Source organism: Heptranchias perlo, chromosome 20 (genome assembly GCF_035084215.1).
Source record: "Heptranchias perlo isolate sHepPer1 chromosome 20, sHepPer1.hap1, whole genome shotgun sequence".
NCBI lineage: Eukaryota > Metazoa > Chordata > Chondrichthyes > Hexanchiformes > Hexanchidae > Heptranchias > Heptranchias perlo.
The window spans coordinates 3,305,862-3,333,583 of NC_090344.1; the positions used below are offsets into that span (position 1 = coordinate 3,305,862).

At 43.8% G+C, this 27,722-nt stretch overlaps 4 non-coding genes across 4 annotated transcripts; all 4 read left to right on the top strand.

The window, feature by feature from the left end:
- The first annotated feature begins 1,516 nt into the window (after positions 1–1,516).
- trnar-acg (transfer RNA arginine (anticodon ACG)) lies at positions 1,517–1,589 on the top strand. Its single transcript has one exon. It is a non-coding gene; the product is annotated as a tRNA-Arg (tRNA).
- A 7,939-nt stretch (positions 1,590–9,528) lies between these two features.
- Positions 9,529–9,601, top strand: trnav-cac (transfer RNA valine (anticodon CAC)). The gene has a single exon. It is a non-coding gene; the product is annotated as a tRNA-Val (tRNA).
- Positions 9,602–14,861: 5,260 nt separating this feature from the next.
- On the top strand, positions 14,862–14,935 carry trnat-ugu (transfer RNA threonine (anticodon UGU)). Its single transcript has one exon. It is a non-coding gene; the product is annotated as a tRNA-Thr (tRNA).
- Positions 14,936–18,255: 3,320 nt separating this feature from the next.
- On the top strand, positions 18,256–18,337 carry trnas-gcu (transfer RNA serine (anticodon GCU)). The gene has a single exon. It is a non-coding gene; the product is annotated as a tRNA-Ser (tRNA).
- Positions 18,338–27,722: the final 9,385 nt, after the last annotated feature.

A 27,722-nucleotide genomic window follows, 5' to 3' on the forward strand; every position in this document is an offset into this window, starting at 1 on the left:
TTTCTTTAATTGTTACCTTTTGATAATTGTTGATCTTGATCCGTTTGCTTCATTTTTTTCAGTCATTTATGGTGAATTTTCTATCCGTTAACGTTCTTAAATATTTGATTTGTTTGTTCCCTACCTCTTGACTTGTGATTTGTCGACCTTCAGGTAAAAATCTGAAACAGAAATGTGTTTATATGCAGGCGTGACTCTGAAGTGTGAGACCGAGAGGTGATGCCGGATGTGTGACCGAGAGAACAACTGCTGGAGGCAGAACTGTCCGTAACCTAACATACCCACTGTGGCATTGCTCATGGTAGGTCGGATGACAATGTTTTATATTGACTGAACGGCTATGTACATAACGCAGAACGGATTTTACTGCTGCTTTAACTCCACAAACTTTAATCACCATAAATGACCAAAGTCTCAGATCAGTTAGAATTGAATTGCTGTTGGTGAGGGGAGTTTGTACATTGGAAGGAGTTTATACAATTACAGCTCCAGGTAAAACCTGCAAACCTCCCTCGCCTGTAGGTGACGTCACTATGAGATGTCCAGCTTTCTTTGCGCTTCTGGACTTCTGAAGTGTGATTGAACCTTCCCAAAAGTTTCCTATAATTAGTGAGGAAGGAAGGTATCAGTGAAAATGTGATATATAAACGTGGATATTTCACTGGGTACCATGGGAACCTGATACACTGCTCTTTCCAGTTATTTGTCCAGCAGGAAACAGAAATCATTCTCTTCAACTGTACTCGCCCGAAGGAAAAGGAAACAAACAAAACTGCTCAGTTCTTTGTTTTAGCTTCTTCTGTTGGTTTACGTTCACTCACCGAGAAAGTGACAGAGAGACTGAGAGACTGGATTGGCTTTTTCACTTTGTAATCGATTATACTTTGTACTTATTGTAAGAGACGGTTCCATCCCAATTGTCATGTGCCTGATATTCTCATTAATACTATGATGTGTTCAAAATGAGTTTCTGCTAATTTTACAAAAGCTGAACAGCGAAACTGCTCTGAAACGAGTTTCGCTTCGCAAATTTAATGGAGATGGGTTGCTGGTTGTAACTAAAGTAGTTTGTAAAATCAGCCCTCTGGAACAGTATCCTCGAAACGTGTTTCGGACACATTGTATGAGAGCTCCATCTGTTCAATGAAGGAGCACTTCCGCACTGCAGTTCTGGAATCCTTTCCTTGTTGACTCCGAAACTAATACAAATATTATTTTGTTAAAGATCATTTTGTTGTTGAACTCACAAATTGGGTAAATATCACATCGGAGGCTTAAGACAATAAAGGACCCGACGAAACACGCACTTTGAGCAGCGAAGCCACGGAACCAAATCAAGCTGCAAATTCACCATCTCCTCTCACTGACACCTGTCAGATACTCGCCACTGTGTGTTGGATTTTGAGGCCGTTTGGTTCATTTCGATTGCGCTTGCACATTTCGCTGTTTTTATCTGTCAACCTGTCGGTTGATTCTGAATGAAAAGTGAAATAAAATACATCAACTCCCATGACTTGGGCCAGTGGCGCAATGGATAACGCGTCTGACTACGAATCAGAAGATTGTAGGTTCGACTCCTACCTGGCTCGGGTTCATGCAATTTTATCTCTGACACTGGGGAACGAAGAATCAAATTTCGTAATAAGATATTGTTTATGGTGAAGCAGGAAAGAAAACATTCCATCTTGAAAGATTTAGGTTCAATTACAAAAAGAAACTGTGACCACAACGTTTACCAACAAGCCGCCTTTTAGTTTGATGTCAGACACACGAACATTGCAGCACGACGTGGAGGCACCGCGCTGATGACCTTCAGGTGTATCCGGGCCGTTCAGACACTTCGTGTGACACAAGAGCTTTCCAATCCCCGCCAGCTCCTGGACGCCGAGACGTTCGTTGAAAGCAGCATTCACCGACAGGACCGCTATTCCGCTCCCTTTGCCGGTCTGCAGGAAATCCGATGCTGAAAATACAAAGTAGGACGGACAGTATCTGGAAAACAGTTAAACTTTCAGTGTTCAGACATTGGTGAGAACCATAAACAGGACTTTGGATACATTTAAATTGGGTGTGGAGGAGGAGTACGCTGTTTTTTTATAAACTGTGGGAGTGTAGATATGAGTGTGATGTTTATATATGAACTGTGGGTGAGTATATATAAGTGCGATGTTTATAAATGAACTATGAGTGTGTATATATGAGTGCGATGTTTATATATGAACTGTGGGTGTGTATATATTAGTGCGATGTGTATATATGAATTATGAGTGTGTATATATGAGTGCGATGTTTATAAATGAACTATGAGTGTGTATAAATGAGTGCGATTTTTATGTATGAACTGTGGGTGTGTATAAATGAGTGCGATGTGTATAGATGAACTATGAGTTTGTATATATGAGTGCGATGTTTATGTATGAACTATGGGTGTGTTTTTATGAGTGCGATGTTTATATATGAAGTGCGGAATGACCGGGAGGGGCAATTCCCCCTGGGTTTATATGTTCTTCCAACATAAGGACACAAAGATCAATTAACAGTGGGGTGGAAATAGCTCAGTTGGGAGGGCGTTTGACTAAAGATCTCGGGTTTCGGCAGTTTGAGTTATTTAGTTTCTGCTTCTTTGAATCCTAGAATGGTTACAGCACGGAAGGAGGCCATTCGGCCAATCGAGTTCATGCCGGAACTTTGCTAGAGCAATCCAGCTCGTCACACTCCCCCGCAGTTTACCCGTAGCCCTGCATTTTTTCCCTTCAAGTACTTATCCAATTCTCTTTTGAAAGCCACAATTGAATCTGCCTCCAGCACTCACTCAGGCAGTGAATTCCAGATCTTAACCTCTCGCTGTGTAAAAGCGTTTTTCCTCATGTCGACTTTCATTCTTTTGCGATCACCATAAATCTTTGTCCTCTGGTTCTTGACCCTTCCGCCTATGGGAGCAGTTTCTCTCTCTCTACTCTGTCTGGACCCTTCATGATTTTAAATACATCGATGAAATCTCCTCTCAACATTCTCTGCTCCATGGACAACAACCCCAGCTTCTCCAGTCTATCCACGTTACTGAAGTCCTTCATCCCTGGAACAATTCTAATAAATCTTTTCTGCAGCCTCTCTAAGGCCTTCACACCCGTCGCAAAGTGCGGTGCCCAGAACTGGACACAATACTGCAGTTGTGGCCGAACCAGTGTTTTACAAAAGCTCATCGTAACTTCCTTGTTTTTGTTCTCTTTGCCTCAATTTGTAAAGCACAGGATCCCATATGCTTTTTAAAACCGTTTTCTCTATCTGCCCTGCCACCTTTAAAGATTTGTTCACATAAACCCCCAGATTTCTCGGTTCCTGCAGCTCCTTTAGAATTAAACGCTTTAGTTTAATTCGCCTCTCCTCGTTTTTCCAACTAAAATATATCGCTTCGCTTTTCTCCGCGTTAGATTTGATGTGCCATATGTTCGCCCATTCCACCAGCCTGTCTTTGTACTATCACTATCCTCTTCACTGTTCATTACACTTCCAAGCTTTGTGTCATCTGCAAATTTTGAAATTGTGCCCTGTACACCAAAGTCCAATTCATTAATATATATCTAGAAAAGCAGTGGTCCTAGTACCGACCCGTGGGGAACACGACTGTACACCTCCCTCCAGTCTGATAAACAACCGTTCACCACTGCTCTCTGTTTCCTGTCACTTAGCCAATTTCGTACTGCCACTGCCTCTTTTATTCCTTGGGCTTCAACTTTGATGACAAGCCTATTAAGCAACACTTCATCAAACGCCTTTTGGTCGTCCATATATACCATGTCAACCACATTGCTCTCATCGAATCTCTCTTACCTCAACAAAAAACTCAATCAAGTTAGTTAAAAACGATTTGCCTTCAACAAATCCGTGCTGCTTTCCTTAATTAATCCACACTTGTCCAAGTGACGATTAACTTTGTCTCGGATTATCGTTTCTAAAAGTTCCCCCTTCACCGAGGTTAAACTGACTGGCCTATAGTTCCTGGGATGATCCATACACGCCTTTTTGAACAAGGGTATAATATTTGCAATTCTCCAGTCCTCTGGCACCACCCCCGTATCTAAGGATGATTGGAAGATTATGGCCAGGACCTCCACAATTTTCACCCCTAATTCCCTCAGAAAACTAGGATTCATACCATCCGGACCAGGTGACTGATCTACTTTAAACACAGCTGGAATTCCTAATAGCTCCTCTTTATTAATGTATATCCCATCTCGTATTTCAACTACTTCTTTTACTGTAACTTTGCAGCATATTCTTCCTTGGTAAAGACAAATGCAACGTACTCATTTATTACCACAGCCATGCCCTTTGCCTCCATGCGTAGCTCTCCTTTTTGGTCCCTAATCGGTCCCACCCCTCCTCTTCCTACCCGTTTACTGTTCATGTGCCAAAAGAAGACTTTTGGATTCCCTTTTATGTTAGCCACCAGTCCATACTCATACTCTCTCCATGCCCCTTTTTTTCCATTTTCACTTCCCCTCTGAACTCTCGATATTCAGCCCGGTTCTCACTTGTATTATCAACCTGACATCTGTCCTACGCCTCTTTTTTCTGTTTCACCTTAATCTCTGTCTCTTTCGTCATCCAGGGAGCTCTGGCTTTATTTGCCCTACTTTTCCCCCTGGTGGGAATGTACCTCGACTGTACCTGAACCATCACTTCTTTAAAGGCCGCCCATTGTTCAGTTACAGTTTTCCATGTCAATCTTTGATTCTAATTTACCCTGGCCAGATGCGTTCTCAACCCATTGAAATTGGCCTTCCAGCAGGATTAAGCGAGAACCAGAGAGAGTGAAACTGCCTCACTGAGAAAATCGGGGTCAGTAAACTCGAGATTCTGGAGTCAGGATGAGCCAGCGGTTGAGGGCGCTGTATTCAGATCGCAGTTTCGCCTGGTGGTGTGGTTTTGAATCCTCAATCTTCACATTCAGTCCTTTGCTTGTACGAATTTTTTTCTTGTGCCTGAGGATGGAGATGATTTTTCTGCCCAGTTGATTTGCTGCTTCCAGAAAACAAACCCGACATCCGTCCACGGCAGGTTTGTTTTTATTTGTTCTGAGAATGTGTCGTGCTTGGGGTCAGCAGAACACGGCCCGTGGAATCAATCCATTGTGTCTTTGACCAGTTGTTCCAATATCTTTGCCACGAGCCTCATCTGGCTAAATGGGAATCCAGATATGGCTAATTGCAATTGCGATTATTAAATCAAAATGAGTCATGGACACAGTCTTTAGACCTGTGATCTCAATACTCATATTCGCATGTGGACTTCAAACTTTTTGTGAGTTGTTGATAAAATGGTGAAAAGCAGAGTGTGCGAATGTTTTTGATCGTTGTGAGTGCTTTACTTCCTAGGTTACTGAATGGTGGGAGATGTTTGTAAGGAAATATACACATGTGAAGTACACCTCACTGTATATTGTGTGTGTGCAAGATGTTTTCGTTCATGTGACTTAAACAATGCCACCATGGCCACACCTGCGGCTAGTCAGCAATTTCTCTTGGACAACACTGACATAGAGGATGGCCGAGTGCACTGAGTCCGGACATTGATTCTTCAGGACTGTCAGGGTGGGATTCGATTTTCGTCTCTAACAAACTTTCCATAGCAACGGAAAGAATGGCGGCGGCCGCTGCATAAACATCACAGTCAAACAAACGCACACTCTTTGTATATACTCACTTGAGGTTGTACAAGAGTGGGGGGCACTAGTTAATGTACTTTAACTGAGGCGGCACCAGTTGGGGTTGTATGATAGAGTGGAGCAGACGTTGCCCTTCTGTCTTACTGAGGTGGGGAATTTAACAAAGGCTGCACCAGATACCTTGCATCACAAGCACGGAACATTTTTAACCAAGTCCTAAAATTCCGTCTGTAAAATGAGAACGGGTGACAATTCAACACAGGGAAAACACAACAAACTCATTAAAGTTTATACTGTCACTTGGTAACCAAGGTGGAAAGCCAACAAAGTGGAACATTGTGCAGGGATGTCCTGCTCACAAAAGGCTGGACAAAGCCAATCCGGCAAATTACCACCCTATCAGTCTGCACTCTATCATCAGCAAAGTGATGGAAGTTTTCGTCGACAGTGCTATCAAACGGCACTTACTCACCAATAACCTGCTCATCGATGCTCCGTTTGGGTTTCGCCAGGACCACTCGGCTCCAGACATCATAACAGCCTGGGTCCAAACCTGGACAAAGAGCTAAATTCCGGAGGTGAGGTGAGGGTAACCGCCCTTGACATCAAGGCATCCTTTGACCGATGTGTCTTCAAGGAGCCCTAGGAAATTTGAAGTCAACGGGAATCAGGGGGAAAACTCTCCAGTGGCTGTAATCGTACCTGGCACCAAGGAAGAATGTAGTCGTTGTTGGAGGCAAATCGTCTCCGCCCCAGGACACCACTGCAGGAGTTCCTCAGGGCGGTGTCCGACGCCCAACCATCTTCAGCTGCTTTATAAATAGCCTTCCCTCCATCATAAGGTCAGAAATGGGGATGTTCGCTGATGATTGCACAGTGTACATTTCCATTCGCAATCCCTCTACTAATGAAGCAGTCCGTGCCCGTGTGCAGCAAAACCTGGACAACATTCAGCCTTGGGCTGATGAGTGACAAGTAACATTCAAGTGCCAGGCAATGACCAACTCTAACAAGAGAGTCTAACAACTCCCCTTGACATTCAACGGCATTACCATTGCCTAATTCCCCACCATCAACAGCCTGGGAGAGGCCACCATTGACCAGAAACGAACTGGACCAGCTGCATAAATACGGAGGCTACAAGAGCAGGTCAGAGGCTGGGTATTGTGCGGCGAGTGACTCATCACCTGACTCCCCAAAGTCTTTCTACTATCTACAATGTACAAGTCAGGAGTGTGACGGAATACCCTTCACTTGCCTGGATGAGTGCATCTCCAGCTTCAATCAAGAAGCTCGACACCATCCAGGACAAAGCAGCCCGCTTGATTGGCACCCCATCCACCACCCTAAACATTCACCCCATTCACCACCAGCGCACCGTGGCTGCAGTGTGTACCATCTACAGGATGCACTGCAGCAATTCGCCGAGGCTTCATCGACAGCACCACCCAAACCCGCGAACTCTATCACCTAGAAAGTCAAGGGCATATGGCACATAGGAAAAACACCACCTGAATGTTCCCCTCCAAGTCACACACCATCCTGTCTTGGAAATATATCGCCGTACCTTCATCATCGCTGGGTCAAAATCCTGGAACTCCCGACCTAACAGCACTGTGGGAGAACCTTCACCACACGGACGTCAGCGGTTCAAGGAGGTGGCTCACCACCACCTTCTCAAGTACAATTAGGGATGGCCAATAAATGCTGGCCTTGCCAGCGACACTCACATATCATAGAAATCGTAGAAAGTTTACAGCACGGAAGGAGGCCATTCGGCTCCATGCAATCGTAATCCAGCGAGTCCCACTCTCCCGCCCTTTCCCTGTAGCCCTGCATTTTTTTTCCTTTCAAGCACTTATACAGTTGCCTTTGAATCTGCCTTCACCACCCCCTCGGGCAGTGCATTCCAGATCCCAACCATTCGCTGTTTAAAAAAGTTTTTCCTTATGTCTCCTTTGGTTCTTTTGCCAATCACCTGAAATCTATGTCCTCTGGTTCTCGACCCTTCTACCATTGGGAACAGTTTCTCTCTATCTATTCTGTCTAGACCCATCATGATTTTGAATACCTCTCTCAAATCTCCCCGCAACCATCTCTGTTCCAACGACAACCAACCCCAGCTTCTCCAGACTGTCTAAGTAACTAAAATCCTTCATCCCTGCAATCATTCCAGTAAATCTCTCCTGCACCCTCTGTAAGGCCTTCACATCTTTCCTGAACTGCGGTGCACAGAACCGGACACAATAGTCCAGTTGTGGCCGAAACAGTGATTCATAAAGGTTCATCATGACTTCCATACTTTTTTACTCGATGCCTCTATTTATGAAGTCCAGGATCCCGTATACCTTTTCAACCGCTTTCGCAACCTGCTCTGAAGCCTTCACCGATTTGTGCACATAAACCACCAGATTTCTCTGGGCCTGTACCATTTTGGAGTTGTTCCCTCTAGTTTATATTGCCTCTCCTGGTTCTTCCTACCGAAATGTATCATTTCGCATTTTTTTTGCGTTATATTTCATCTGCCACGTGTCCGCCCATGCCACCGGCCAATCTATAACTTCTTGAAGTCTGTCACCATCCTTCACACTGTTTACTACCGATCCAAGTTTTGTGTCATCTGCAAATTTTGAAATTGTGCCCTGCACACCCAAGTCCAAGTCATTAATATAAATCAAGAAAAGCAGTGGTCCCAGCGTTGACCCCTGGGGAACACCATTGTACACCTCCCTCCAGTCCAAAAAACAACCAATCACCACTACTCTCTGCTTCCTGTCCCTTAGCCAATTCTGCATCCATGTTTCTACTGCCCCCTTTAATCCATGGACCTCAATCTTACTGATAAGCCGACTGTGCTTCAATTTATCAAACACCTTTTGAAAGTCCATATGCACCGCATCAACTGCGTTGCCTTCATCTACCCTCTCTGTTAACTCAACAAAAAACTCTATCATGTTAGTTAAACACGATTTGCCTTTAACAAACCCATGCCGGCTTTCCCGAATCAATCCACAGTCGTCCAAGTGTCTGTTAATTCTGTCCCGGATTATCGTTTCTAAAAGTTTCCCCACCATTGAGGTTAAACTGACTGGCATATAGATGCTGGCTTTATCTTTACAACCTTTTTTGAACAAGAATGTAACGTTTGCAATTCTCCAGTCCTCTAGCACCACCCCCGTATCTGTGGATGTTTGTAAGATTATGGTCAGTACCTCCTGCTATTTCCACCCTTACTTCCCTCAGCAGCCTACGATGCATCCCATCCGGACCGGGTGACTTATCCACTTTAAGTACAGCTAGCCTTCCGAGTACCTCTTCTTTATCAATGTTTAGCCCATTCAGTATCTCAACTGTATTTAACTTTACTGAAACTCTGGCAGCATCTTCTTCCTTGGTGAAGACGTATACAAAGTATTTATATCGGATCTCGGCCATCTCCTCTGCCTCCATGAATAGCTCTCCTTTATGGTCCTTTTTCAGAGTACGGCTCCTACTGCCCGTTTAATGTTTACATGCCAATTTATGTTGGCCGCCAGTTTATTCTCACACTCTCTCTTTGCCCCTCATTTCCTTTTTCACTTCCCTTCTGAACTTTCTATATTCAGCCTGGTGAATGAATGAATGAAAAACATGCTGGATTTCCGTCAATCTGAAACAGAAAGTTATTGGTTGATATAATGGCGATTTGAACAACTATTCGTCTTTTTATTGAGTTTGATGAGTTTTGCAAAATTGATACAACAAACTATTTTGTAAAATTTAATTCCCTGAAGGGGAACCGGCCCCGTCTGCCAGCACTGAGAACATTTGTAGAAGGCAACTATCTTCCGAGCATTTCCTACAAGCATTTGAACAGCAGAGTTTCCGTAGTGTAGTGGTTATCACGTTCGCCTCACACGCGAAAGGTCCCCGGTTCGAAACCGGGCGGAAACATTTTCAAAACGGAATCCACTAAAAATCAATAAATATGAAAAAACACAAGAATTCACTCTGTGGTGAAATATGAATAAAATACAGATCCGGTACATTTTCCTTTCTCTGTCCAGTTCTACACACACTCAAACATTACACGGATACCGAAAATGTCTCTCCCTCACTCCAGTTTCCTGCCCTGACTGTGCAGAAATCCCCTCTCAAAGCGACTCTTTGCAACTGGTTTTAGTTGATTTGTGAGAGATCATTGAAGGACCCTGAAGAGCTGCCTCGGTTAATAACGACAGTTCGAAACAGCGTTGCAGCCGCGGCAACAAACACATCCGTTTTTCGATGTTCGATATTCCCCAGTTCCCGGATTGAGTGAGGCCACGACAGCAACGACATTCAGGCCGCCTGTCCGGCCCCGCTCCCTCCAATCACAGGTTGCTGGCGGAAGGCCGCAAATGCCGCCTCAGACAGCGCAATACTGCCCATCCCTGGGAAACAATTTCCCACCGAAGCTTTGACAACACATCGCAGGCATCATCTGTCCCACAGTGTTCTTACTTCGCTGCAAACACAGAACTCGCCAGCTGTTTCAACGTTCATTGTCTGAACAAGGATTTGAATTCTGCACACTCAACTCACTGGCCACTTTAACGAAGTCCAGTAGTCTACCGACTGAGCTACCCAGGCTCATCATTAAAAAGCGATCCATTATACAGATTTATGGTAGGACTCTGAATTATCCTTCGTTGACGTCGAACTGAGGTGAAGATCCCTTTTATAAATTTTTCAGTAACGTGTTGAGGAGAATCCTTGTTCCTGTTGAACATGATGCAAGAAACATGGGCAGTGAACTCGTGAGTTTACAATTCTTCTTGTTTTTGCCAAATGTCTTGTCATTCGTTAGCACCAATTAAAATAACACTTTACCCAGTGGCTCAAAAGCTAAACTTGTCCCACACGGGAGCTGGAAACGGCCTCTCGACATCTGTAAGCTGAATAATTTCACCCGTTACACAGTGACACCAGGCAGCAGATTTCCCTTCCAAATTTTCCCCACACTAAACTTCCACCCGATGAATATCTGCTAAACGAAAAAAAGAATTGTGTGTTTGGTTCTTTAGATTTCAAGATCTCGGACCGGGCCCTTTGGCACATCAACTGCCGCTTATAGCCCCCCTCTCCCACTATAAACAAGCAAACTGGCACCTGCTATTGCAAGATGGTAGGCCAGAGGAACCCAAGGGCCCACATGGGAACACTAAGAAGTAGATGCGTTATGGAACAGACCAGTTGTACCTTGAACTCCGGTCAAAATGTTCGGAGTAAAATGTTCGTCTGTTCTCGGTGAGGCTGAAACTCACAACCTGGGCATTTCTGAAGCTGATAAAAGTGCCGCACGCTGACCGCTTGCGCTTCAAGAGCTTCGTGATCTTTCTCCGATTTCTCCAAGAAGCCTCCAATCAAGATGCGCTTCGATAAATATCCGCAATGACCTTTAAAAGCCCTGGAATCTGAAACAAAACCCCAGAAGTTAGGAACTTTTAATTGTATTATTATTAACTTAGGGACAATTTTTGATGGTACTTTAAGGAGGATTTGGGGAAAGTGTGAGACGAAATTGGGAAACTCTCCCTGGGATGTCGTTGATTGAAGAGATGGGCGTTATTTCATTTGAAAACCGAGACTCGGAACTTTCTGATGGAGAAGTGTGACAGAAGATTGTGGTTAGTGACAGTTGCCGGTGAGATCGAGAGGAGAGGGAGAAAAGTCAAAGTCACAGCTGTGACAGCTCAAGTGCTCTGCATATCCGTAATATTTAAAAAGTAATGTACAATACGGGGCAAACCGATTTGGTATCGGTTATCAAAAATATTAAAAGACACGGGGTCAAACGTGGATTCGTAAAGAGGGAACGGATTTAACCGCCAGAGCGAAATAATTCCACATGAATCTGAAGTGTCTTGCGGAAAAGGGAAGTGCGAACTGTTATGTTCGTGTCATGACTTGAAAGACCCTCCAATTACCGACAGTATCTTTGAACGAGTTGTGTCAGCAAAACCGCGATTGAAGCCGCTTTGCATTTGTCAAACGTGTAGGTGACGATATTGGGGTTAATAAGGGGCGATTTCAATTATTTGAAATATCACTGTACGTCATGACCCAAAAATCGACTGTAAAATCGAGTTTTTCCTGTAAGTCGTGAATTGAAGGGAAAGGCGCACCAATCAGATCAGGGAAACGAAGAGCAGAATACGTGAATGAAACTTGCACGATTGAAAATCTCTGTTTGTCGGAAGACTCAGTCCTCAGTGGTAGAGAGGATTGGTGTTTCGAGCAGTTATTCACCAGCCTCAATTTCAGTAATTTCCCGTTTCCTGACAATGAGATGAGTCGAAATGAGCAGGTCCAACGAGCCGGTCTGTAACACAGGACAATGTCTCAGTGCAGCTCATTACCCAGTCACTGGGCTCTATTATAGCCGCTCCTGTCAGCAACACACAAAGAGAAATTGTAAATCTGAAACAGAAAGTGATAATGTATAAAACTTTGTATCAACCACCAGGTTTTCCATCTTTTCGACTTTTAAAACAATCTGTTTCACAGTTTGTCAAACCCGAAACAGCCTCTGGGATTTGCTGATTGGAATTTCAATGGGAATTGGGACCGTCACTAATTATCGGAACAAATATACCCGCTGAGGTTTCGGGGTTGTTATTGGTTTATTTATATCAGTGAGTGACCGATTTTAAACTCGCTGAGGGTCTGAACATAAGGTAAAAGCCTGGGATAGACAAGAGATTCTTCAATGTATCAAGTTAAATTACATTGATTCCACCAACACTGCACATCACATCCCTTAAACATTGTTACCTGTTACTATATAAAATTGGTGAGGGTGGAAATGGGAAATAACTGAAAAAACCTTCATTGTATCAAAGTTATTATTATTATTATTAGACAAACAATGTACAGCCTATACCTTCAAAAAGACTCAATGTAAAACCAGTCGCCAGTTCCAGAGCCGCTGTGCCGGTTGTGTGATTTGCATCCGATTCTGACTGACTTAGTATCAGACGCGCTCCCGTCCACAGTAAACGGATGGGGCCGGATCCATAAGAGAAAAATGAGGACCGACCTCCGCATAACCTGTCTTCATAATTTAACCATTTTAGCCCCGGTATCATTCTGGTGAATCTGCGCTGCACTCCCTCCAAGGCCAATATATCCTTCCTGAGATGTGGTGCCCAGAACTGAATGCAATACTTTAAATGGGGTCTCAGCAGAGATTTCTATCTTTAACATACTTCCCCCCTTTGAATACCAGCTTCCTTGAAATAAAGGCCAACATCCCATGAGACATTTAAATTAATTTTTCTCCCATTCCACTGGCTTTGAGCGATTTCTGTACTTGGACCCCTAAATTTCTCTGCTCCTCCACAGTTCCTAGCTTCTCACCATTTAGAAAATACTCTGATCTATCTTGCTTCAGTCCAAAGTAGATAAACTCACACTTCTCCATATTGAAAGTTTGAACAGACGAGGGCTTTTCTGTACAGAAAAGAGAAGGCTGAGCAGTGACCTGATATTGGACTTTAAGATTATGCAAGGGTTTGATAGGTTAGACGTAGATAAGGTGTTTGCATTTGTGGAGGTGGGGACTCCAAATCATTGAGGCAATGAATATAAGGTAGTCACTATTTAATTCAATATGGCATTCAAGAGGAACACATTCACCCAGAGAGTGGTTAGAATGTTCAATTCGCTCCCACAAGGAGTAGTTTAGGCGAATAGCATGGATTCGTTTACAGCGAAGCTAGAAAAACAAATGGAGGAGAAAGGAATATAAGAGTTTGCTCATAGGGTTAGATTAAATGGGGTTGGCGGAGGCTTGTTTGCAGCATAAACACCGGCATTGTCTAGTTGGGCCGAATTGCCTGTTTCCGTGATGTACTTTCCATGTAATTCGATGTTGCTCCATCTGCCACAGTTTTGCCAACTCACTTAATTTATCAATTTCCCTTGGCAACTTTATGCTTCCATCTACACGACTCGCTGTGACACCTATGTTGTTGTCAGCGACACACTTGGATACACGGCTCTCTATTCCTTCGTCTATGTCATTTATATACCGGGACTCTGTCTCCCACCTTCTAACCAACTCCCTGCCCATTTCATTAGGTTGCCTCAAATTCTACGCACTGTCATTGTCGTTAACAGTCTCTTATATGGTACCTTATCGAATACCTCTGGAAGTCAATATCATTTAACAACCATGGATACTCCATTATCTACCACGTTAGTTACATCTTCATAAAGTTCAACTAGTTTTGTTAGACTTGACTTATCCTTTACAAATCCATGCTGGCTCTCTCTGATCAATTCATGTTTATCCATGTGCTCAATCTTTCTTTCCCTAACAACGGATACTGGCAACTTCCCCACAACGGATGTCAGACTAATGGGTCTATAATTTCCAACATCATCTCTGCTACCCATTCCAAATAATGGAGTGACATTGAAATTGTTTCCATCAAAGGAACAATTCCTGAATCAAGAGAGTTTGAACGATCATGACTAAAGCATGTACAATGTCCTCACCTCGTCCTCTCAGTCCCCTGGGATGGTCACCATCAGGTCCTGGAGATTTGTCTATCTTTAATCTAATTATTTTCTCCATTGTCATTATTTTACTTATACTGAATCCCCTTGATTTATTTATAGTTTTCCTCATATCTTTGATATGTTAGCCTCATTTATTTCTGTGAAGAACGAAGCAAAGTAAATATTTAGCAACTCTACATTTCATGATTTTCAATTACAATATCACCTCCATCTGTCTTTAAGCGGCCCACATTACTCTAAGCCTCCCTTCTTTCACTTAATATACTGGCAAAAATCTTGACTGTTGTCCTCATTTTCCCTAACAGGTTTTTCTCCTTTTCCTTTTTTGGACCTCTTACGGTTTTTTTATTTTCAGCACCAAAATAAACAATACTTTGCTGTAAAGTTCGTCTCAATAGTTCTTCACTTTCAGACCGAGAATTGTCTAAACCGGGAATTTATTTAATGTAACAAACATAAGTACACGGAATCATCCCTGTATCAACGCACTGATGGACACACAAAGAGAGATGCAGGCAGCATCGGGATGCACAGGTGAACGGACAAGCGAAACAGACAAAGATGAAACGGTCTGAACCCCAAACAGACAGTAACGTATCGCTGATAGATATTAGCGAGAGGAGGTAGGGCTAAGTTATCATGGCTGGGCGCTGTGGCTTAGTTGGTTAAAGCATCTGTCTTGTAAACAGAAGATCCTCGGTTCAACTCCCAGCAATGCCTTATCCAACTAATTATTTTTACCTGATTTGTGGAATTCAGTGACAAAATGACACTTTGGAATTGGAATTTGTTCAGGTCTGAGGAGGAAACGGATATCAGATTGACTCTTCTGAAGCGCCCTTTCATTGTGCAGTCAGACCTCTCATAGAATGTGTCTGTAACGGGTTAACTTGAAGACACGTTCTTGTTTCTGGGCTCGTTGGGGTCAGGGTACAATTCACGATATGAGGTTCAACCCGGAAGTCGTCCAAATTTGGACCGAGACTTGTGATCTTGACCTGCGCTGAAAATCTTTGCAAAGAGGAAAATGAAGTCCCCAAATCACTCCACCTGAATCTCCAGACCCCGAGGAAATATATCCCAGGCTGTTAACAGAAGCAAGGAAAGAAATAACAGAGGCTCTGACCATAATTTTCCAATCCTCCCTGGTTACAGGTGATATGCCGAAGGATTGGAGGACTGCTAAAGTTGTATTGTTGTCCAAAAAGGGAGAATAGGATAGATCAAGTAATTACAGGCCAGTCAGCCAAACCTTCGTCAGGCTGAAGGTATTCTATTAAATCTACTCTGCACTTCCTCCACGGCCAATACACGGAGGAGAGGACTCTTGACTGACAAGCCTCAGCTCTATCAGGAGAGGGAGACTGACCCACGCTCTCTCTTGCTTCTGGGATGTGCCACTTTTGAAAAAAAAAGGTGAATTTCTCTATATCTTTAAACGCTCTGACTCACTGCACATGATTTAAAGTGTATTGTGGGACGCTGTGAGTGTCTCTGTACCTGTATACTCTCTGACTCACTGCACGGATATTTAATGTGTACTGTAGGACAGTATGTGAGTATCTCTGGCTCTCTGCACGGGTATTGAAAGTGTATTGTAGGATGGTGTGTGTGTCTTCATGCCTTTATACTCTCTGTCTCTCTGCACAGCATTGACAGTGTATTGTAGGATGGTGTGAATGGGATGAGGGTCTGTGGGGCGAAGTGCAGCCGATTGGGAGCAGCGCCCGTTTGCGGGGTGTGAATTGCACGCTTGATTTTCTCGCTCCCTTCTATCTTTCTTTCTCTCTTTCTTTCTTTCACCTCCCTCTCTCCCATTCCTCTTCTTTCTTTCTTTTTCTTTCTGCCCCAGCACATTTGTCTGTATCCTGTTTTTGTTCTCACATGTGTCTCTGTTGGATGATCCGAAATTCAGACCCGCCGCTTCTTCCAGCTTTTCCTTACTTCCACAATCATGGTCTATTTCATTGAGGCTTTCCTGCGGCCTTGCCTACTCTAACATTCACTTTCACATTCTTACGCCTTTAAGTTTGCTCTCCATCGACTGCTGTTTCTCGGGGGCACATGTCCCGTTCGCATCAATGTTCATTTGTGACTTGAAACCAGTCGATACATTTTGATCTGCCTGTCTGCTCCAGAGACAAGCTCGAAGAAAGCAGGGCTGGCATTCGGAAGTACAGCGCATACTTTTCCGTGAAATTTCCATGGGGTATCTTGTGATACGGGGGATGTTAACTGAAGAACTGGGTTTTGTTTTCATGGACGTTGGTGCTTTTCCCCGAGCAGTTGATGTGCGGGAGAGACGGGCGGCGATACATAGCTGCGAATGACGGCTGAAAGGTGCACTTTTGGCAATTTTGGCGATGCAGTCAGGTCGGAAATGTTCCGCTTGATCTTAATAGGTCTGTGGAAATGTCCGATTGAAAAGGAATGAGGAGAAATGAAAAGAGCGGCAATGGTGAAAAGGTGTCGATTACAGGAGATTGACCGTGAGCGAAAGGTCCTTTGAAAGCTCGGCGAAGATGGGAATTTTGTTCGGAAACGGCAGACTTTAAGCGCGTGAGGAAAGTGAAGTGTGAGCTGCGTCCGTGGGTCAAATTGGGTGTTTTCAGGAAAACAGCCATTGTGGAATCACAAAAATGAAAATAGAAAATGCTGAGCAGGTCAGGCAGCACCTGTGGCGAAAGAACCAGAGGAAACGTTTCAGCTCCATGACCTGAATCATCAGATCTGAATGGTTCAACATTTGCGTGAGTAATTGCGCTGTCTCAGATGCTGGCTTCCATCTCTGAATTATGTGGTTTCGAATCTCACTGCTGCTAGAATTTGTGCACCCTTTCATTTTGGCCGCCTCACCAAAAACCCTTCTTTGATAAGAAGTGCTTTTCCGCGTTGCTGGTTTAAACCTGTTTGCACAATTCAGCAAAGTCTGGATTGCCACCCAACTGTTTCTCAGACGGAGGTGTTGGGAGTGTAAGGGGTGATCTCGGCGAAGCATCAATCAATGTGCACAATGGCGCCCTGGTGAACCGAGTACCTCTTATAGTCAGTATAATATAAAAGATATGTACCATAATTATGAATTTCTTCTTTGCATCACACTAGGATTTATTATCAGGGAATGTACATGAGCAGGTCGATTTACGTCACGCTCCGGTCGCTTCGCATCGCCTCCCACAAATAGAATAGAATCAAAGAAAGGTCACAGCACGAAAAGAGGCCATTCGGCACATCGAGTCCGTGCCGGCTCTCTGCAAGTGCAATCCAGACAGACCCACTCCCCCACCCTTTCCCTGTGGCCCTGTATTCTCTTTCGTTTCAAATACTTATTCAGTTCCTTATTGAAGACCATGATTGAATCTGCCTCCACCACCCCCTCGGGCGGTGTATTCCAGATCCTAAACACTCGCTGTGTAGAAAAGTTTTTCCTCATGTCACCTTTGGTTCTTTTGCCAAACACCTGAAATCTATGTTCTCTGCTCCTTGAACCTTCCGCCAATGGGAACAGTTTCTCTCTATCCACTCTGTCCAGATCCTTCATGATTTTGAATACCTCCATCAAATCTCCTCGTAACCGTCTCTGTTCCAAGCAGAACAACCCCAGCTTCTCCAATCGATCCATGAAACTTATACCCCTCATCCTTAGAATCTTTGCAGTAAATCTCTTCTGTGGGGATTTGGTATTAACATCGCCGAACCCCCACCATCAACATACTAGTGGTTATCATTAACCAGAAACATAACTGGACCAGCCACATACATACTGTGGTTACAAGAGCAGGTCAGATGCTGGATATTCTGAGCCAAGTCACTCACCTTCTAATTCCCTAATGCCGTTCAAACATCTACAAGGGGTACAAGTTGAGTGAGTTGGAATACTCATGTGATAGCCATCGACCTGAAACGTTAACTCTGTTTCCATGTCTTAAAATCCTGCCTGACCTGCTGAGGATAAACACATTTCCAGTTTTCACTTCAGGTTGGCAACATAGCCAGTATTTTCATTTTGAATAAAGGAGCTTTCGTTTATTTCAGCATGCGACGAGGTGGCCGAGAGGTTAAGGCGATGGACTGCTAATCCATTGTGCTCTGCACGCGTGGGTTCGAATCCCATCCTCGTCGTTATTTTGTTTAAGTTTTGTTTCTCTCATTCAGTCCACCCAGAAGATCTGGTCGAAGTCCCATCCTTCTGGAAACGGCAGACCGTGGGTATTGCATTGTTTGCTGAAATCAGCTGCAGTTCCTTCCAGGAAGGTGTTGAGATTGTATGGTCCCGAAGTATCAGATTGTACATTGGTGTCATTGTAAATAGAGTAAATCTTATGGTCAACGTAAGAGAAACTTATGGACCACAATGAAGATTTATGACCGGATCATTCCGTGTCTGTGTCCGTTAAAAAGGGACGTACTGTTTGTCCCGGATTATTCCGTATCTGTGTCTGTTTAAAAGGGGTGTGCTGTAAGTCCCGGATCATTCTGTGTGCGTTTTACCCGATTTTCTTGATACCTTTTTCCTTCTGAACTGAAATGACGATCCTCTCTCGAGAAGAAGATTCACCGCCTGCTTCGGGCAACTGGTAGGAAAAATAACAAAAACTGATGAGACCAAGTTCATTTTGCTGGGCTTCCATTCCAATCTCCGCACTCTATCCCCCATTCAGTCCCACCCCCGCCTGGACATTGTAAGCTGCGATATTCATAAGGGAATGGAGAAGCCGAATATCACGGTTACAATTTTCTTGGTTGCTCAACACTGAATAGCCTCAATTGCAATGATTCAGAAGGTAATCATAGAATCATAGAATCTTACAGCACAGAAGGAGGCCATTCGGCCGTCGTGCCAGTGTCGGCTTTTTCGAAGATCTGTCCAAATTAGACCCACACCCCAGATTTTTCCCCATAACCCTGCAAATTAGTCCTCTTCAATTATGTCCAATTGCCTTTTGAATGATCCCATGGAATCTGCTTCCACCATCCTTTCAGGAAGTGCGTTCCTGATCTTAACAACCCTCTGAGTGAAAAAAATTCTTCTCAATTCCCCTCCAGTTCTTTTGCCAATTATTTTCAATCTGTGATCTCCGGTTACCGACCCACTTACCAGAGGAAACAGTTTCTCCCTACTTGCTCTTTCAAAACCCCTCATTATTTTGAATATCTCTATTAGGTCTCCCGTTAACCATCTCTGTTGTAAGGAGAACAATCGCAGCTTCTCCAATCTCTCCACATAACTGAAGTCCCACATCACTGGTGTCATCCAGGTCAACCTGCTCTGAATCCTCTTCAATGCCTTTTCATCCTAAAGTGTGGTGCCCAGATCTGTACAATGTACTTCAGCTGAGGGCTAACCAATAATTTGTAAGGATTAGTATGATTTCACTTTTTAATGTATTCAATGCCCCGATTGACAAAGCCAATTATCCCATACGCTTTCTTAACTACCTTATCAACTTGCCCTGTTTACTGAATATGCTCCCCCAGGTCCCTCTGCTCTTGCAACCCCCCATAAATTGTTCCATTTAGATTATACTGCCTCTCCATGTTCTTCTTCCAAAAGTGCATCACTTCACACTGATCGGCGTTAAATCTGTCACGTGACTGCCCATTTCACCAGTCTGTCGTTGTCCTCCTGAAGTCTGCTGCTATCTTCCTCACTATTTACTACGTTACCAAGTTTTGTATCATCCGCAAACTTCGAAATTGTACTCCCTATTGCCACATCCAAGTCATTTATATATAACAAGAAAAGCAATAATCCTAATACCGACACCCGGGGGATCCCACTGCATATTTCTCTCCAGTCAGAAAGACATCCGTTCACCACTAATCTCTGCCTCCTATCCTTTAATCCCACGTGCTTCTAGTTTTCGAATAAGTCTGCAATGTGTTCATTTCTAAAATGTGTCCTCGAAATAAATATATCCCCATAATTTTATTGTTAAACAATGAGAATACACATATTAAATCGCGTGCTAGATCGGGTTCATTCCCATTATCCGCAGGTGACGGGACCCGAGGAGGGGGAATCCCATCTGGGTTTATTTTTTCCGAAAACGGAGACGGAAAATAGCAAATCTCATCCCGTCGAAATCCAACAATTGGACGAAGAACCGACAGCCTTTTCCCATCCCGGGTTTGCAGACCTGTCTGTTGAAGGAAGCCTGATAAGTCCATTAGGAATCAACAGCGAAAGTGAAGAAACGCAGACAGAGATAGAGAGATACATGCAAAGAAAAATAGTATAAATCTCCAATTCTGTGATTGAGCAGAATTTAGGTGGCAGCTTAAAGGAAATTCGTCGCATGCCGTGAAATCTTAGACGTGTACATAGGGCTGGATTCTTCCATTATTTCTGAAAAAAGTAAACACTGCCTGGTAACTACAGCTCTTATTTATTTGACACTTTTACAGTGGCGGTGTGAAGTGATTTCGAATCTCAGTGAATTTCAAGACCATGCTTGACCCACTCGTTTGGTCACCCACAGGTAGCACGCGGTTGTAGACTGCGCAGGCTCATCACAGGAACTCTGCCAGACTGCATGTTCCAGACTTGTATCCAACGCTACACGTGCAGCCTGCAGCCCTGTGTGGATTGGTGGTTCAGTGTCGAATCCTCGCCTGCCGACGGGAAACCAGGGGTTTGGTTCCAGGCCAATGCAGCTTCCTTTACCTTTTGTATCTGTACCCATGAGATCGCCTGAATTGGGATAAATTCATGTGCCGGCTTCAATCTGCACAACTTCTTGAAAGATTATCTTCATTTCGTCTACGTGTGTTACGTGGACATACCCTCTGCATTCTCTCCTCTGGTGTTCAAACATGCTCGGCTGGAGATAAGTCAAACCTGCCTTCTGCACTTGCTTCAAAGATGTGAGAAGCCAATTGGTGGTTTTTGACGAAAAATGGGGAAGCAAGGGGGCTCATACTGGGATTTGAGCCAGTGAAACTCCCTGAGCGAGAATCAGATCCAAAGTCCAACTGGTAACAGAGCCGTGCAGCCACTGTAAAATTTCGCTGCCACGCTGCCGATCCGCCATCCTTTCAGAACACCATGGCCATCCAATCTCGCTTTCTTGTACGATATACGATGTAGAGCAATATCAGATTCTAAACTAATTATTTCAGATCAACACTATTCGTCTCTCTTTATCAAATTTGTTTTGAATGTACGACTTGTATTATCAAGTAACACTTTACAGAATGAATTGCTCTGAAACGACATTGTCGTCTGTCTCGGCATCGTCATAGTTCACACTCTACCAGAAGTACACTTTACTCAAATTGCTGCTTTCATTCACTATGAGAACGAAGAGCCACGAATGTGGAAACATTAGCTACGAATTTATCAGCTGGGTTGCACCTTTCCTTTTCCTACTTCCTCAGTCTTTTTTTTTCTTTACCCTTCTCTGCTATTGTTGCAGGATAGATCAGCCATCGCCGTTCAAGGAAGCCTGAGAAGTCCATTGTGGACAATACAGAGAGACAAGAGACGGAGACATGGAGAGATGGAGAGATGCATGCAAAGAAAATAAAGAGCATAAATGTCAGGTTTTGCAAACTAGCAGAATTTATGTTACAGATTGGGAGCGATTCCTTCTTGGGTCTTGAAATCTTGCAAGAGAAGATTGGACACAAGTTAAAATCATAGGCCTCGCTGAAGAATCTCTCATTCTGGGAGAGAGATAAATGCGGTCAATTAACTCCAATTAATCTATTTCAGCACTGAAGGGATCTTTGAACAGTAGCTCTGCGAGCAGAATTCAAACCTGGGCAGGAAAACCTCAATTGAATTTTGAGTCCAACGCTTTAAACACTCGGCCACCGCAGCTGTAAACGGCATGTTCGTTCAGATCGGATTCCAAATGGACACATGCTGCTGTTACAAACGCGCGCATTGATGGTGCTTGGGGTCGAATTCTTACTTGTTACGCTGGAGACCTTGGTTCGATTCCCAATCAATGCAGGATCATTCTGCAACAATGAGGAGCTGAAGAGCAAAAGTATACTATTTCGCCCCTCGAGCCTTATGCGCAATTCAGTGAGATCCTGGTTGACATGTAACCAAACTGCATATTATCGCCTTAGCCCCATGTCCCTTAATGCCTTTGGTTAACAAAAATCTATCAATTTCAGTTTTAAAATTAACAATTCAGTTCGCATCAACTGCCGTTTGTGGAAGAGAATTCCAAATTTCTCCCTCCCTTTGCTTGCAGAGGTGTTTCCCAACTTCACTCCTGAAAGTCCTGACCCCAATGTTCAGGCTGCTTCCCCGAGTCCTCGACACGCTAACGGGCGGAAATCTTTTTTTTTTATTCACCCCATCAGTTCCCCTTAATATTTTGAAATGTTCGATCAAATCAGCACTTAATCTACTGAATTCGAGGCAAACGCGAGTTTACGTAATCTCTCCGCGTAATTTAAACTGTGGAGTCCAGGCAACATTCTAGTAAATAGACCCTGCACTCCCTTCATAGCCAATATATCCTTCCTAAGGTGCGTTGCCCAGAACTGAAGGCAATGCTCCAGGTCTGGTCTCACCAGAGCTTTGTATAACTGTATAATAATGCCTATCCCCTAGAATCTAGTCCTCTGGATATAAAGACCAACATTCCATTAACCTTTTTGATTATGTTTTGTACCTGTCCATGACATTTTAATGATGTGTGTTCATGGACCCCAAAGTCTTTTTTGGACCTCCACTGTTTCGAGCTTTTCACCATTTAGAAAGTACGCTGATTTATCCTTTTAGGTCCAAAGTGGATGACCTCACACTTGACGAAATTCATATCGATTTGCCACAATTTTACCCATTCATTTATTATATTAATGCCTCTCTGTAATTTTATGCTTTCATCTGCACTGCTCACAATGCTGCCCATCTTGGTGTCATCGGCAAACTTGGATATGTGGCTTTCTATCCCGTCATCTAATATCCGCCTGAATTGGGAAAAATCCAAATTCAGTTTCAATCTCCTCATCATCTTGAGACATTTTATTTGCTTCATGTGTATTGCGCCGACGAAACTTCCGCATTCAGTCCACAAGAGCTCAAACATCCTCTGGACATAATTCAGTTCTCCCAACAGCAAAACTGAAAAGATGAGAGAAACCAATTGGTGACTTTTCACTAAAAGGCAAAACACATGCGGGCTCGTCTGGGAATTGAACCCGGGACCTCTCGCATATCACTCAATGAAACTGCCTAAGCGAGAATCATACCCCTAGACCAACGAGCCGCTGTTACTTTAGCTGTGCAGCCAGTGTAAAAGTTGGTTGCGTCTCACAGCCGATCGGCCATCCTTTCAGACCACTTCGATCCATTCAATCTCGTTTTCTGTTCGGGTGGACAGCAATATCAAGTTGTGCACCAACTATCTCCATTCACCAATATTAGTCTCCCTTTACCAAATTGCTTTCGAGTGCACGACTTGAGTTATCAAGTAAGACGTTTCAGAATTAGTTGCTCTTAAAATACATTGCTTGTGAGGATACTCAGAGTCGTGTCGATTTATGGCACGCTCTGTTCCCTTTGCATTGCACCCTACACGTAGAATTGAATCACAGAAAGCTTACAGCACGGAAAGAGGCCATTCGCGCCATCGAGTCCGTGCTAGCTCTCTGCAAGAGCAATCCAGCTCGAATCACTCCCCCGCCTGTCCCCGAAGCCCTGCATTTTTTTCCCTTTCAAGCACTTATCCAGCTCCCCTTTGAAGGCCATGATTGAATCTGCCTCCATCACACCCTCGGGCAGTGCATTGAGATCAGAACCTCTCGCTGTGTAAAAAAGGTTTTTCCTCATGTCACCTTTGGTTATTTTGCCAATCACTTTAAATCTATGTCCTCTGGTTCTTGACCCTTCCGCCAATGGGAACAGTTTGTCTCCATCTTCCATGCCGAGATCCTTCATGATTTTGAATACCTCTATCAAATCTCTACAAAACCGTCTCTGTTCCAAGGAGAACAACCTCAGATTCTCCGGTCTATTCACGTAAGTAAAGTCCCTTATCCCTGGAATTATGACAGTATTTTTTTTCTGCACCCCCTCGAAGGCCTTCACATCTTTCCTGAAGTGCGGTGTCCCAAACCCCACACAAAATTTCAGTTGTGTTCGAACCAGTGTGTTATAAAGTTTCATCCTGACTTCTATACTTTTGTACTCGACACATCTATTTATAAAGCCCAGGATCCCGTATGCTTTTTAACCGCTTTCTCAACCTGCCCTGCCACATTCAACGATTTGTACACATAAACCCCTCTTTGTTCCTCTACCGCTTTTACATTTGTGTCCTGGAGTTTATTTTGCCTCTCCTCGTTTTTCCGACCGAAATGTATCACTTCGCATTTTTTTTGCGTTGAATTTCATCTGCCCCGTCTCCGCCCAAGCCACCAGCCTGTCGATATCCTTTGAAGTCCATCACTATCCTTATCATTGTTTACTACTGTTCCAAGTTTTGTTTCATCTGCAAATTTTGAAATTGTGCTCTGCGCACTCAAGTCCAAGTCATTAATATGTATCAAGAAAAGCAGTGGTCCCAGCACTGATCCCTGGGGAACGCCACTGTACAACTCTCGCCAGTTCGAAAAACAACAGTTCACCAGTAATCTCTGTTTCCTTCTGTTCGTCAATTCTGCATTTATGTTGTTTCTGCCCCGTTTATTCCATGGGCCGCAATCTTGATGATAAGCCCACCATGCGGCACTTTATCAAAAACCTTTTGAAAGTCCACATACACCACATCAACTAAATGGCCCTCATCTATCCTCTCTGTTACCTCACCAAAAAACTCTAACAGGTCAGTTAACCACGATTTGCCTTTAACAAATCCGTGCTGCCTTTCCCTAATCAATCCACCCTCGTCCAAGTGGCTGTTAATTCTGTCCCGGGTTATCGTTTCGAAACGTTTCCCCACCACTGAGGTGAAACTGACTGGCCGATAGTTGCTGGGTTTAATCGTACACCCTTTTTTGGACAAGGGTGTAACCTTTGCAATTTTCCAGTCCTCTGGCACCACATACATATCTAAGGATGTTGGTAGATTATGGCCAGTACCTCTGCAATTTGTACCCTTACTTCCCTCAGCAACCTAGCATGCATCCCATCCGGACGTGGTGGCTAATCTACTTTAAGTACAGCCAGCCGTTCAAGTGCCTCTTCTTTATCAATTTTTAGACCATCCAGTATCTCAACGATAACTTCCTTTGCTGAGACTCTGTCTTCTTGGTAAAGACAGATACAAAGTACTCATTTGGTACCAAGGCCACCCCCTCTGCCTCCATGAGTAGATCTCCTTTATCGTGCCGAATCGGCCTCACCCCTCCTCTTACTACCCGTTTACTGTTTGCATGCCTGTCGAAGTCTTTTGGATTCCCTTTTATGTTGGCCGTCAGTCAATAGTCATATTTCTCTTTGCCTCTCATTTCCTTTTTCACTTCCCCTCTGAACTCCCTAAATTCTGCCTGGTGAATTAACGCATAAAAAAGTTAGCATTTCTTTCAGCCGGAAACAGAAAGTTACTGGTTGATCAATGGCGATTTGAACAAGTATTCGTCTTTTTCACAGAGTTGAATGAGTTTTGCGAAATTAATACAGTGAACTAATACAGTAAAGTTGAATTCCTGATCGGGAACCGCCTCAGACGGCGCATTACTGCCCATCCCTGGGAAACAAGATACCAGCGAAACTTTGACAACACATCTCAGGTCCCCCAACAAAGTCACAGCTTGCCAGCTGTTCCGAAATTTGGAGCCTGGACAGGGAGTTAAACGCTGGACCTTCAGCTCACTGCCCACTTTGAAATTCTGATACTCTACCGACTGAGCTACCTAGGCTCGATACTACATAAGCTCCCATCGTACATATTCATGGGAGATCTCTGAATTATCCCTGCAGCCGTCGAACGAGGGTGAGGTCCGTTTGATAAAATTCTCAGGAACATGTTGAGGAGAATCCTTTTTCCTGTTGAACAAGATGTAAGAAACATGGACAGTGAACTCGTGAGTTTACAATTCTTCTTGTTTGTGCGAAATGTCTTGTCATTCGTTAGCAGCAATTAAAAATAACACTTTACCCAGAGGCTCAAAGGCTGAACTTGTCCCACACGGGAGTTGGAAAAGGCCTCCCGACCTTTCAGCGTATTAACATCTGTAAGCTGAATAATTTCACCCGTGACACAGTGAAACCAGGCAGAATATTTCTCTTCCAAATTTTCCCAACACGTAACTTGCAACCGATGAATATCGGCTGAAAGAAAAGAAGAATTGTTTTTTGGTTGTTTACATTTAAAGATCTCGTACCGGCCCCTTTGCCATATGAGCTGCCGCTAAAAGCCCCCTCTCCCCCTATGAACAAGTAAACTGGCACTTGCTATTGAAAGACGGTAGGCCAGAGGAACCCAAATGCCCACATGGGAAAACTAAGAAGTCGATTGTTGACCTCCATACGTTTGTCCCACAAGGGCGTATTGTAAAAACGACTGGTTGTTAACAAGATGCGTTATTGAAGATACCATTTGTACCTTGAACTCCGATCAAAATGTTCGGAGTAAAAGGTTTGATTGTTTTAGAAGACGCTCGAACTCACAACCTGGTCATTTCTGGAGCCCATACTGCCATAAATAAGTAACGCACGCTTAACAATTGTGCAACACGAGAGCAGCGAACAACCGACAGCATCAGCGCTCCTGCCAAACAGCTTTATTTTCGGTCTCTCTATTATCACTTCGAGATCTTTCTCAAAAAGAAGCCTCCAATCAAGATGCGCTTCGTTAAATAACAATTCCTAAATCAAGAGAGTTTTGATCGATCATGACTAAAGCATGTACAATTTCCTCACCTGTTCCTTTTAATCCCTGGGGTGGAAACCATCAGGTCCTGGAGATTTGTCTATCTTTCGGCTCCTCATTTTCTCCATTGTCATCATTTTACTTGTACTGAATCCCCTTGATTTATTAACAGTTTTCCTCGTGTCTCTGGTATGTTAGCCTCATCCATTTCTGTGACGACCGATGCAAAGTAAAAATTTAGCAACTCTGCCATTTCCTGATTTTCAATTACAATATCACCTCCATCTGTCTTTTAGAGGCCCACATTACTCTCAGCCTCCCTTCGTTCTCTGGATATACTCGTAAAAACCTTGAGAGTTGTCCTCATTTTCCCTCATAAGTTTTTCACCTTTTCCCTTTTTGCTCCTCTTACGATTTTTTTCAGTTTCAGCACCACAATAAACAACACTTCGCTGTAAAGTTCGGCTCAATAGTTCTCCAATGTCAGAGCGAGAATTGTCTGAAGCCCTGATTTATTTCATGTCACAAATACAATCACACATAATCCTCCATGTATCAACTCACTGAAGGATACACAAAGATAAACTCAGCGAGAAATGCAGTCAGTGTCGGGATGCACAGGTGAACGGACAAGCGAAATGGACAGAGACAAAACGGCCCGAACCCCCAACAGTGAAGTGTCGCTGATAGATATTAGTGAGGAGGTGGGGGGCACCATGTTATCAATT